Source organism: Peromyscus leucopus, chromosome 19 (assembly GCF_004664715.2).
Source record: "Peromyscus leucopus breed LL Stock chromosome 19, UCI_PerLeu_2.1, whole genome shotgun sequence".
In the NCBI taxonomy this organism is placed as follows: Eukaryota; Metazoa; Chordata; class Mammalia; order Rodentia; family Cricetidae; genus Peromyscus; species Peromyscus leucopus.
In genome coordinates this window covers 28266832-28279327 of record NC_051079.1, presented here as the reverse complement: position 1 = coordinate 28279327, position 12496 = coordinate 28266832, and the positions used below count along the sequence as shown (strand labels likewise).

Here is a 12496-nt window from a genome sequence, read left to right as displayed (position 1 = left end):
CCATCAAAATCTGGCCTTTGGGACCAGACATGGTGGCACACACTTCTAATCCTAGCACTCAGGAGGAAGAGGCAGGTGGATTTCTTTGAGTTTGAGCCAGCCTGGGCTATGTAGTAAGATCCTTCCTCCAAGCAAGCAAGCAAGCAAGCAAACAAACAAACAAACAAACCCAGTTGTTACTCTTCTCTATCCTCAACTCAAATTGGTTTTAGCAGAAGCTCCATTGGATTGACTAACACCATTGGTAATTTACCCAATGGGAAGCTCACAAGCCTCAGCCCAGCCTGCATATCACTTGCATCCAATATTGCTGATTTATTCCCCTAGAAACACTGCTTCCCTGGCTTCTCTTACACCGTGTACCTTTAGCCTGTCTCCTATTTCATAAGCCCAGTGGATCTCAGACTTCAACATGCAACAGAATCACAGGGAGGCTTTGTTCAAATGCGCACTGCAGAGCTCATTGCTGGGACTTCTGCATTAGCATGGCTAGAGAGAGGCCAGATAACTTGCATTCCTCACTTTCCTGGAGATGCAGGTCTGGTGGTCCAGGACTGTCATGTTTAGAATCACAGACGAACTACTGCTTGTAGGTGTCCTCTGCTGGGTCCTCATCTCTCCAAAGTCACAATGTGGGAGCACCTTAGGGCCAGTCCTTAGGGCACTTCATTTTTCCATGAACACCCTAACTTTAGGTTTTAAATAAAATTTCTACATCAAAATCTGAGATGCAATGCTTATCAGTAACTGTTACAGATGTGCTTAAAATGACATACCTGTTTACAACCTAAATGGTGACCAGGACCCTACACAAACTTCGGCCTTATGTTCAGAAGCAACAAAAGGCCTGGTAATATTTTGTTCATTTCCAGATTAACAAATGAAATTGTGCACCCTTGCATAGATTCTCTTCAGGCAAATGAGGAAGTATCAGTTTAAAGTAATGTGTAAAATCAAAATGAAAATTTAACTAGCACCTGTTTGATGACAGAGAATTATAATCAATAATAAAACTGAATGCCATTTTCATTTCCTTCCACCAAGTGGGTAGAGCTGTGAGGTTTGCTCTAACTCCTCTCTCAGGTCCCCACCACCACCTCCTTTCTGGTTCCTTCTAGCTCTTTTTAGGGCCTGCACAGACCCATGGGTAGACACTGATCACTTTCACTTCTGCTGAGGAAATTACAACATGCTTCTCTAAACGGTAGAGCGAAAGAGAAAACAGATGTTCTGATACCAAATGGTTGAAGCTTGGAGGGCTTGCAGTATTCTCAGGACCCATAGGACCAGAAAATGCCCATGGGTCTGAGAGGAGCGCTGGGGTGTGAGTGAGGGTGGAAGAGAAGATTAGTCAAGAAGGGACTAAGACGAGAAAAAAAGAGGTGGGTAGACATCTGTGTATTATCGACTCTTCAGATCCCTCTTGAGCATGATGCAGCTGGAGGCTGTAGCCCTGTAGTGATGGGTCTAACTCGGGGAGTATCTGCTGAATCAGTATCTGAGCAGAACCAGGAAAATCACCCCAAAGAGGAGAGTCACTGCATTTAGTCAGGGTCTCTGGAAAAAAAGTTAGACCCGAGAGACAGAATCCTCTGATCTGAAAAGTTCTCTTGTGTGAAATTCTCTGCTGTGCCCTCAAAGGAAAGAAAGCACCAGTGGGTGCTTGCTCATCAAACGTGGGGCGAGTTTAGCTTCTTCTAGAAAAAGCAGCCTGCGTCACATCGAAGCCAGATTTGGTTCTTTGCTCTGAGAGCGGTTAGCCCAGTGGAGGGGCTGGCTTCCGTGACAACTGGTGCAGGACCAGGTGCAGTGTGGGTCCCGCAGATATGCACTCTGATAAACAGTGCATGAGCGCCTACTCTGTGCAAGGATGGAGAGGGGAGCAGCCCAGCTCCCACCCTCCTGGGGTTCCCATTGCAGCCTGATCATCTGCAGTCTTCCTGGCAAGGAAGACGTCTCAGATCCTGCTTCCTTGAAGTATCTGGGAGGAAGGTAAGTGGTACCTTGATTCTCATTCTACAACTGGACAATGTGAGTTCTAATGAAGTTAGATGAAGGTCACACAGAGGTCAGAGCATCTGAAAAAAAATTATCACAAGATTTTTGATGAGCGCTGAACCGTTTAAACTGAGAAGCGGAGGCAACTTTTTTTGTGTGGGCTTATCTAAAAAGAAATGTGTTGCTCTGAGTATCTCAGTTTCATTTATTCAGCAAGTGTGTACTGGGTGCTACTGGAGTCGATGCAAACAGCAAATGAAATAAGAACTGACAGCACATCAATCCGTGTGTGTGTGTGTGTGTGTGTGTGTGTGTGTGTGTGTGTGTGTGTGTGTGTTGGTGTAAAACATGTTATGTGGACAGTGCTTTGAACAAAAACAAAACATGGCAAAGACCTAGAGAAGGATGGGGGTCACTTTTGTGGGGAGAATCTATTGAGCAGAGCTCTGAATAAAGGAGCAGGCTATGTAGCCATCTAGGCACCCCAAAGAACACCAAGGGTAAGGCTGTGAGGTGGGCAGGGGCCGAGAAAGTTTGAAGAATGACGATTGTAGGCACTGAAGCAGATGTGAGTCACTGGAACCAGCAAGGCAGCAGGGAGAGGCACAGCTCTGCTTTGGCACCCTGTGAAGTGGGGGGCCACTGATGGTTTTAGGTCCAGCACCACTTAGGGTCTCACAGGACCTCTCTGAATGGAGGCAAGGCTGTGTGTCCAGCTGAGTTTGCAAGCAGGAGAGTTGTCTAGCTTGGAGGGGAGGGTCATCTGAAGGAGAGAGAGGGGTGCTGTTTTGTTGTGTTTCAACTTTTTTATGAGTTTGTTTCAGTTATCCCTTTTTCACTTTATGGCACTGAAAAGTCATGAAAAAAATTATTAGTCGTGGGTGGTGAAACGCGATTTCAAAGTAGTAGACTGCCTTCTCCTGTCAGTTCAAACCACCTTCCTGATCCCGGAAATGGATCTTCCTACCTATGAGCTGTTTAACAAAGGGCCGAAAAACAGCAAGCAATCAAATACTTTTCAAAGTTAACTGTATTTTATTGATCCTTCTTTCTAGAACCTATAGCAATTCATTCATCTCCTTTAGACCCATTGTAAATAAGGTTTTCCCTTTCCATTATGCCAACTAATAAATGCCTTATTACAAATGATATGACGAGATTCTCTGGAAAATGCTTGGGCTAGTTTTGGCAAATCCCCTTGATACTTAAATTCTTTCTATAAAAAAAAATCAGCTTTCATAGTTAGATGAATATCATTGGCATCCTCAAGCATCCCCATGGATCAGCAGAGGTTCGATGGTGGAGAGAGTGAAGACAGATGACCAGGGGAGTGAACCGGAGGGAGGGGGGGAAGGGAGGCAGACAGGCTTTCAGGTCAGATCATTTAGCTGATCTTTAAGTCCTTGGCTCGATATTTGTTAGCTCGGGATACTAGTCAGGGCCAAGGTCTTTCTCGGGCGTGGCTTTACTCAGCCTGCACCAGGAAAGGAAGATGACATTTATGTTTGCTGCTGGTTCACCAGTTACTGTATGAGAAATGGGCGCATGAGGATCTCCCCTCCTCCACATGTCTGCTGTGTCAGCAGTGATGGTTTCCCCTCTGTCTCCCTCTGAAGGATGCGCTGAATGAAACTCTAATCTTGGGGCCAAATGGCTCGAGGCGTATTAATAATGGCATGAGTCATTTGTGCCACCTTTGAGTTATATTATTAACAGATTCCAGGAAGTTCCCTGTCACCCTTCAGTGGCCTTTCACAATTAGCCTTTCTACTAAGCCATGGTGGACCGGAGGCCTCCTCCTCCTCCACCAGACACTGGATCCAGCTACTGCCAGTCATGTGTCATCTTCGGCCAGCTTCCGTACCACACATCAGCCATTATAGCTCACAAGGGAGAAAGGGAAGGCGAAATATGCATAAAAGATGCCGTAGTCGAGAGATGGCAGATGGAGAGGCTCCCTAGAGCAGGAGCCTCCTAACTGTCTACCGTTAACACTGGCTGTGGTGTTCTTGACTCTGAGGAAAATAAAGTCCTTTCAGACCAAACCCTCGGAATTGTCAGAGCTAGTGGCCACAGACGTCCAACTCCTTAAAGAAAAGCATTGACCCCATGGGGAAGCATACGCTTTTAATAACCTCTGGCCAGAGTCGTTTAAATAATCTCTTCCAAAACACCTCACACTTCACCAGTTATGGGTGTCCCTGTATCACCTCAGCCTTTAATGAATTCTTTTCCCTTAAGTATTTCTGGAAATGCCCAGAGGTGCTAACATGTGGCCAGGAATAATTCTGTTGAGTGTCCTCACCAAAGCAGGAGTCCACGGGCCCAGGCTCACATGCTTCCCCTAAGACAGCATTTGGGACGAGGAGTCTGTCCCGGTCTCGGACGCCACCACACTCACTCACTGCTACCAGGAAGTCCTGCAGGACCCGAGCTGGTGAATTCAGAATGCCTGCTGAATGTCTAAGCTAGAGCCTCTCATCACCTCCCTGCTCAGCAGAGTGAGACAGAGCACATGGTACTGCCCTTAGGAGGAAAATGTACTCAATCTCAGGCGCTCTGGTGGCTCACAGCAGGTCTTCCTTAAATAGACCTACCCCGACTCGTAGACTATGGCTAGACTCCAGTGTTAACTCTGCTCCACTTGTCTTTGCTGCTACCATTTCCACCTCCAGGACAGCTAATCTAACTATTACTCAAAGCTAAGTCTCCTCCCTGGAGGCCACTGAAAAGCTGTGTGAACCCCGAGGTGTCACTATTTCATATAACCCATCCTTCTTCCAAATCATACCCACGGTACTCTTTCCCAAGGCTGCAGGGTCAACTCTTTCTCAAATGCTCCCAGGGGTAGCTGAGTCCAGACAAGCTCTAGTCTCAGCCTGCAGACTGTCATCCTGTCCACTGCCAACATCAGCCTCCCTTCCTGGAATCACACTGCCACTTTAGGTCTTCTCCATGGTGTGCTCCTTTCCACCGCTCCTCCACTTGGGAGCACCCCAGTTTTTCCTACAATGATTTGAAAGGTGTCCATCTTTCCCTGGAGGGTCCTAAGCCCTGTTGGGAAGCAGAACCAAATGACAGTACTGGGCAGGGATCTGGCCTTACTTTGCTCCCCAGAAACTCTTGAGCCAGTTCCTGCCTGGTCCTGGCACTCTGTTATTCTAAACCACGTTCTAACCTTTTCCAGTCTTCTTTCTTGAAGGGATCAAACAGTACACCCTATAAAAACAAGAGATCAAATGTTCTCCTCCTCTCTCTCTCTGTGTCTTAGTTTCTTTTCCAATTTCTGTGACAAAATACCCTGAGAAAAGCCACTTGGAGGAGAAGGGGCTTGTTTGGGCTCACATTTCCAGGTAGTCCATCATAGTGAAATCAGTACAACCATAATCAAGAACAGAGAACAATGATGAATGTATACAGTGCTCAGTTCCCATTCTTCACTTAGTCAGGCCAAGATCCAGGGAATGGTCTTATCCACAATTAAGATAGGTCTTCCCACAGCTATTGATATCAATATCAAGATAATCTCCCCCAGGCATGCCCAGCAACCCCTCTCCCAAGTGATCCAGTTCCTGTCAGCTTGACAATTAACACTAACCATCACACTTCTCCACATCTTTGTGAAAGCAAGCTGATGGATGAGTCAAGGCACACACACACACAACCAGCAGTGATGGCTAACTAGGAATTGCTAAGTAGTATTCCAAACTCAAGGCTAGTGGGATGACTCAGCAGGTAAAGGTGCTTGCTACCAAGCCTGATGACTTAACTGTCCTTTGGTTAATAGTAAGATTGTCTCCAATGTTTCTTATTATTATATTTCCTTTTCTTCCCTTAAAACATATTCTCAGGAGAGTTTCTTTCTTAGAGAATGTATATATGTGATTGACAGATATGACAGATGTGCAGTCTCGGGCATCCCTGATAGTGTGTTCTGATTTAACATTCAATAGGTTCCAAAATCATGGATGTTCCATTGCAAAGAAGGTGCATACAGTTCCATTTCACCTCTTGTTTGCAACAGGAAAAGTGGGAGGAGACACACTTCCAATTAACTGGTACTCTGTTGTCAGAGCTACTGTTTAAGTCTAGCTCAGTCACTCATTATTTATTATCGCACACCTTGGGCAAATCACATCACTTCTCTTTTCCTTAGTTTTCTCATCTATAACATAGATGGCATGTGCTTCCCTCCTCTGAGAACATTAGATAGGACAGTGCTGTATGTGAGTAGCATGTGTCAGCTACAATTATCACCATTACTTATGATTAAGAAGTGGATTGGGGTACAACATCAGGTGGTGAAGAGTTATCAGCTTTCTATTGCATGTTCTTTAAGCACTGTGGTAGGGGAATGTCTGCAGCATGTAGGTGGAAGAGCAATCAAAACTACAAAAGTCACCTTAATCAAAGCAGTGGAGTCGGTGTTTCTGCAAAGTGTGTCCAGAAGTCATAAGCCCTGCAGGAGTGTGTTCCGAGGATCTTTGATGGGCATGGGAGTATGATAGTCAGTATGAGAGTCACTGAGGGCTTCGGTGCCCCTGCCCCCATACACATAACTTTTATTTTACAGCAAAAATTCTTAGCTGATGACCAAAGCCATTCCTTCTTCTTGGACCCTCAACCAGACCTCATTTCCCAGGTTTCATTAAATGTTACCATGTGCTCACACTGTGGGCCATATGGTTTCTGTCTGTATAGCCTAGCTCTGCCATTCAGCTCTGTGAAAGCAGCCACCTGAGATTCATAAACATAGGGGTGTGCTATGTCCTAATAAAACGCTAAAAAAAACTTGGCTGTGGTTTGCCAACTTCTGGGTGCGAGCATAGTAAGCCAAGGGAGGTAGAATAGGAAGCTGAAAGACAGACAGGAGACAGTCAGGGGGCACCCTGGGATCCCAGGACCACTTCAGTTTCACCCAAGGAAGAAGTCTGTGAAGGATTTTAGAAAGGGGCGTAATACAGATCTGGAGATTAGGCCCGCAGCTTCCACCATGTGACCATAAGGGCCCTTGTGGCCCTTCCTTTGTAGCATCTCCTCCTAAAGTTCATGAGATGGCATCTTTAGGGCAGGAGTAGCCTGCAGGGGCTTCATAAGGTGATATCTGTGACTTTGATGACGTTGCTATGGCTGTGGCTTTCATCCACAGCTTAGCAGGACCAGGAATCCCAATCTGTCAACACATTGTCCTTGTTCTCTGCCAGACTTATACTCCAAGTTCAAGTGACTGACACACTAGTAAGCCCAACTTACTAATTTTCTCTTTATTTTATAATTAGTGTATGGAGCTTCATTATGACATTTTATATGTAGATCATTGTACTTTGCTCAGGTAATTTTCAATGGTGAAGAGAAATGCCAAATGTAGTCTATTTTCTCATCTATAACATAAATAGCATCCATACAGAAACAGTAACAGCAACCATGGTGGTTAATCTTTATTATTATTATTTGTTCTACTAGGCACAGTATAAATCCATCTATGTGATTAGTTTGTTTAAGCCTTAAAATAAGTCTATTAAGTAGAAAGTATAGCCAAATCCCCTTCATATTAGAGAGCAAAAGATTATGTAACTTCGGAACACAAAGCTAGTAAGTGATAGAGATAAGAGCTGGATCCATACGGTGTAAATCAGTCTGGCATTTAACCAGTCTAGCACAGCATCTCACAAGAGGAAATTCAATCAGTGGAGGGTGTGGGGAGAAATCAGGTAAATCCCTTTCTAATGTCTTGAGGACATAACCCAATACATCCATCTCTGCTAGGAATGGCATGCCAGCAGATCATCAGCTCGTAGTGTCCTTTGGTTACAATGCTATCCACCTCCATATTGACCATAGCCTTCTTACTAGCAGAGGCAATCCCAGATAGCTGGGTACATAGCTCAGTGGTAGGGGACTTGCCCAGTATGCACAAGGCTGTGCATTCAAATGTAGCACTGCATGGGAACAAAGAGAGGAAATCCCAAATTCTATAATCTCCTATTAGGTGCTGGAAGGTAACTGGAATCACACTGTACGTGGTCATTTTTATTTGGCTTCATCCACTTAGAACAGTGGTTCTCAACCTCCCTAATACTATGATGGTTTAATACAGTTCCTCATGTTGTGGTGACCCCCAGCCATATAATTTTTGTGGCTACTTCATAACTGTAATTTTGCTACTGTTATGAATCATAATGTAAGTATCTGATATGTGACCCCTGTAAAAAGGTCATCTGACCCTCAAAGGGGTAGCAACCCACAAATTGAGAACCACTGACTTAGAACAATGTGTTAAAGATTTGTCCCTGCATGCTCTGGTCAGCACATCATTCATATCTATTGATCTAGAGTATCTGCTGTATGAACCACATTTGTTTTCTCATTCATCACTTGACAGACATTTAAGTTATAACCATTTGACTAATAGGAATAGTGTCATTGTGAATACTCAACTATAATATGTTTTGTAGAGATGTATAACTTCACTCAAAAAAACTCATTTTTTGTATTTTTCTATTTTTTAAAAGAGTACTGTATGTGCATCATTTCCACTCCTCCCTCTCTCTATCAACTCTTTCTCACATCCTCTCACTCTCAAATTCATGACTTCTTTAATTATTATTACATATATACATATACATACATACATACATACTTACTTACATGCATACTGTGCTGGCTAGTCTTATATCAGCTTGACACGGCTAGAGTTACCTGAAAGAAGAGAACCTCAATTGAGAAAATGCCTCCAAAATATGCAGCTATAAGGCATTTTCTTAGTTAGTGATTGATGGAGGAGGACCCAGCCAATAGTGGGTGGTGCCACTCCTGGGATGGTGGTCCTAGGTTCTGTAAGAAATCAGGTTGAGAGAGACATAGGGAGCAAGCTAGTAAGCAGCACTCCTCCATGGCTTCTGCATCAGCTCCTGCCTCAGGATCCCACTCTACTTGAGTTTCTGTCCTGACTTCCTTCAGTGATGAACAGTAATGTGGAAGTGTACGTCAAGGAAACCCTTTCCTCCCTAACTTGCTTTTTTGGTCATGGTGCTCTGTCACAGCAATAGAAACCCTAAGACACATACATACAGCTTGTTGTTGAGTTCATCTAGTGTTGCTTGTATGGTTGTGTGTTTAGGACTGACCACTTGGGATAGATAACCTATGAAGAGCCTTGTCTCTGGAGAAGACTGATTCTCCCTCTCTCAGCAGCCAGATTGCCTGTAGGTCTTCATCTGGACATGTTGGGGGCATGTGAGAGTTCCCCTGCCATGTTGGCATGTCAACTGGTATTTGTCATTGTGCAGATCTTGTTTGAGCAACCATATTGTTTAGATTTCGAGGATGTAGCTTTTCTGTCATGTATGAAAGATGCTCTATCACAGCAAATGTCTTGGTCCCCCAGGCTCTTAGAATCTTTCAATCTCCCTCCTCCATGATGTTCCCTGAACCTTCAGTGGAGAGGTTATGAGATTGGCACCCCATAATCAGTTGTTCTCCATATGTTGACCAGTTTTAGTTTTCTATAATACTCTCCATCTGCTGCAAAAACTAGATTTTTTTGATTAAGGGTGAGCACCTAGTTATTTGTGGATATAATACATATTTAGAATGCATCTAGAAATTCCAATGGCTAGGAAAGTGGCAGTACTAGATCATCCTCTTGGGTCCATGACCTCACCAGCCATGGATAGTTGGATAGGTTTATAGTACCAGACATAAACTCCTTCCAGTTGAGCAGTCATTGAGTTCAATTAAACAGCTGTTGGTTGTAACTGAAATTTTCCTGGTCTTGCCTGGCACCAAGGTCCCACAGCCATTTATAAAATGCTTGTGTCCCACCTAGTTCTGCAACCGCTCAGACCCAAGTAAACACATAGAGGCTTATATCAATTACAAATTGCATGGCCATGGCCTATGGCTCAAGCTTCTTGCTAGCTACCTTTTATATCTTAAATTAAGCCATTTATATTAATCTATAAGTTGCTGCATGGCCATGGCTTACTGGTCTGCTGGCATGTTGTTCCTTCGGTGACAGCTGATGTCTACATTGCCTCTCCTTTCTCTTCCTGTCTATCTGTTTGGATTTTCTACCTGCCTGTAAGCTGCCTTGCCATAGGCCAAAAAGCTTTATTTATCAGCCAATCAGAGCAACATATTTTACAGCATAGAGAAAGGCATTCCCCCATCAGTTGGTTACTCCAATATATAAGTGCCACTATTGTACCCTTGGAGATATCTGGCCATTGTTGTGGTTTATTGGCTTTACATCTAAGTAGTAATATTAATTGCTCTTCTCTTGGCAGTTTGCAAACATAGCACCTTCTTATACTATGAGAGATAGTCCTCAGGGAAGAGGCTTCCAGGTCAGATCCAGTTCAGTTCCTCCATATCCTGTCTATGAAATGTATGTGTCTTCAGTAATAGTTTTACCTTCAAGTTCTGGGAAGCAACAAAGGGCAGTAACCCATATTGTTTGAGGGAATCTCTTAGACTCCCCAGGGAACTTGTTAAAATCATACAGTAACCCCAGGTTTAAATTTTTGAGGGACCTAGTAACCCATTTTCCATAAGGCTGAACCATTGTGGAACTCTATTATCACTGTGGGAGAACTCCATTTTCTCCACATCTTCACCAAAACATTATGTTCCTCTTCTAAAAACATTCCTAGCCTAATGCATATAGAGCAATATCTCCTGTGTCAATTCACAGCTAATAAGGTTGAGCATCTTTTAATATCATTTATATGTTTATTAGTCACTTGTATGTCTTCTTTAGACAACTCTGTGCAAGTCATTTGCCCCTTTAAAATATATGTTGTCCTTTTACTGTCAAGTAACAACAGTTCTTTATATATAATAGATCTAGACTCTATCAGATACACATTTGCAATTGTTGCATCCTTCTGTGGGTCAACATTTTATTTTCTTCATGATTTCTATTGAGGTAGAAGAGATTTTTAATTTTGACAAAATTCAGTTTGACTATTGACTTTGTTTGAGTCAGTTTTAGGTATCACATCTAACCCTTATATGATCCAAGGTCACAGAGACTTACCTGTATGCTTTCTCCTAAGAATTTTATACTTTCACCTGTTCACTTAAGTCTGCAATCCACTGAGTTTATTTTTGAATATTCTAGTTTGCATATGTCTGTCCAGTTCTCTTAGAACCATTTGTTGAGAAAGGTCAGAGGTCTTAGCATTTATGTCAAAAATCAGTTGAGCCAAGACATATGCTTCTGGACCCTTAGTTCTGTCCCATCATCTAAATGTCTGTTCTTAAGCCACACTGTTTTGATCCATGTAGCTTTGTAGTAAGTTTTAAAGTTGATAAGTGTGAGTTCTCCAATTTTATTCTTCAAAAATGATCTTATTGTTTTGATTTAATAGCATCTTAAGGCATCAAGCTAAAAATGAAGCTGCAACTTAACAAACGAAGACAATGTCAGTAAGGCACAGAGACCTCTGCTAGGTGTGTAGTCATTTATTTTGTGGGATGGGTTGGTTTCTTCTCCCTTCCAGCTCTGAAGTCCAAAATAGCTTCTCTTTCAGAGTTGTTTTACAAATGAGGATGGGACAATTAGACAGTTAAATGATTTGGTCACAACTAGTGAAGAGCTTCTGTGGCCTGGCATGTTCTTACGTAGTAAGTCGTAGTGCCTCCGATAAGGAGTCCTGGACTCTGCCCTTAGGTGGGAGGTTTGAGGTGGGGCGTGGAGAGCTGCACTTTAAACAAACTCCTTGGGTGATTTGAATGGAAATCAGTGTTTAAGGGATGGCCATGCAAAGTAGCACAAAAAGTTCAAAGCAAAGCAGGGAGGGATGCCCTTGGAGTGACAGTGACAGTTGGGGGAAAATGCTAGGGACCTGAGGAGACCAGTGCACTGGGGAAGGAAGGGGAAGGGAGACTCAGTCACTGGAAGCTAACAAAGAGGCAGGACTGATCATCAGTGACGATTTCAGCTCCCCACCTTGACCTTTCTAGCCTTGCCCCTGACCATGTCACCTGCCCTGTGGGAACATGCATTTCTTCCTAGTACATACCACACCTACAGTTTAGGAGAGTATGGGAGTCCGGTGGGCAAGTAAGTTATCCCTCAAAGGAAACAAGAATGACTCCATTGAGTGACAGCTGACGCTGTTCTAAGTCAGGGCTGCTTACATTTTTCCCATTTTCACACAACCCCAGGTATATAAAATATGTATACAGATCAAACATTTGTAGACATGAAATCATAAAGAAATTTTCAATTTTCTGTATACATATAATTTTGTAATTTATTTTTAAAAAAGCAGATTGGCATGTTAATGAGATGAATGTGCTTATTTTTACATAAATAATTCAATCTTAGCTGAATACTTGATGCTATCAACTGAAGAGCATCTTCAATTTTCAGAGCTGATCAATATTTGGATTTTTATAATCATTGGTGCTGGGAGCACTGGTTTGCATAAATATATAACACAAAGTATGTTTAACACCACTTCAGAAATTGTTGGAAATTCTGTCCTAA

The 12496-nt window shown here is 43.2% G+C and overlaps 1 protein-coding gene across 1 annotated transcript in view; it reads left to right on the top strand.

Moving 5' to 3' along the window:
• The first annotated feature begins 1229 nt into the window (after positions 1 to 1229).
• The window catches only part of Nr3c1 (nuclear receptor subfamily 3 group C member 1), a 129263-nt gene continuing 117996 nt past the window's right edge, over positions 1230 to 12496 (top strand). The window contains exon 1 of the mRNA XM_028859434.2: positions 1230 to 1992. The gene's annotated coding sequence lies outside the window, so the exon portion shown is untranslated. The remainder of the gene's footprint in view (positions 1993 to 12496) is intronic.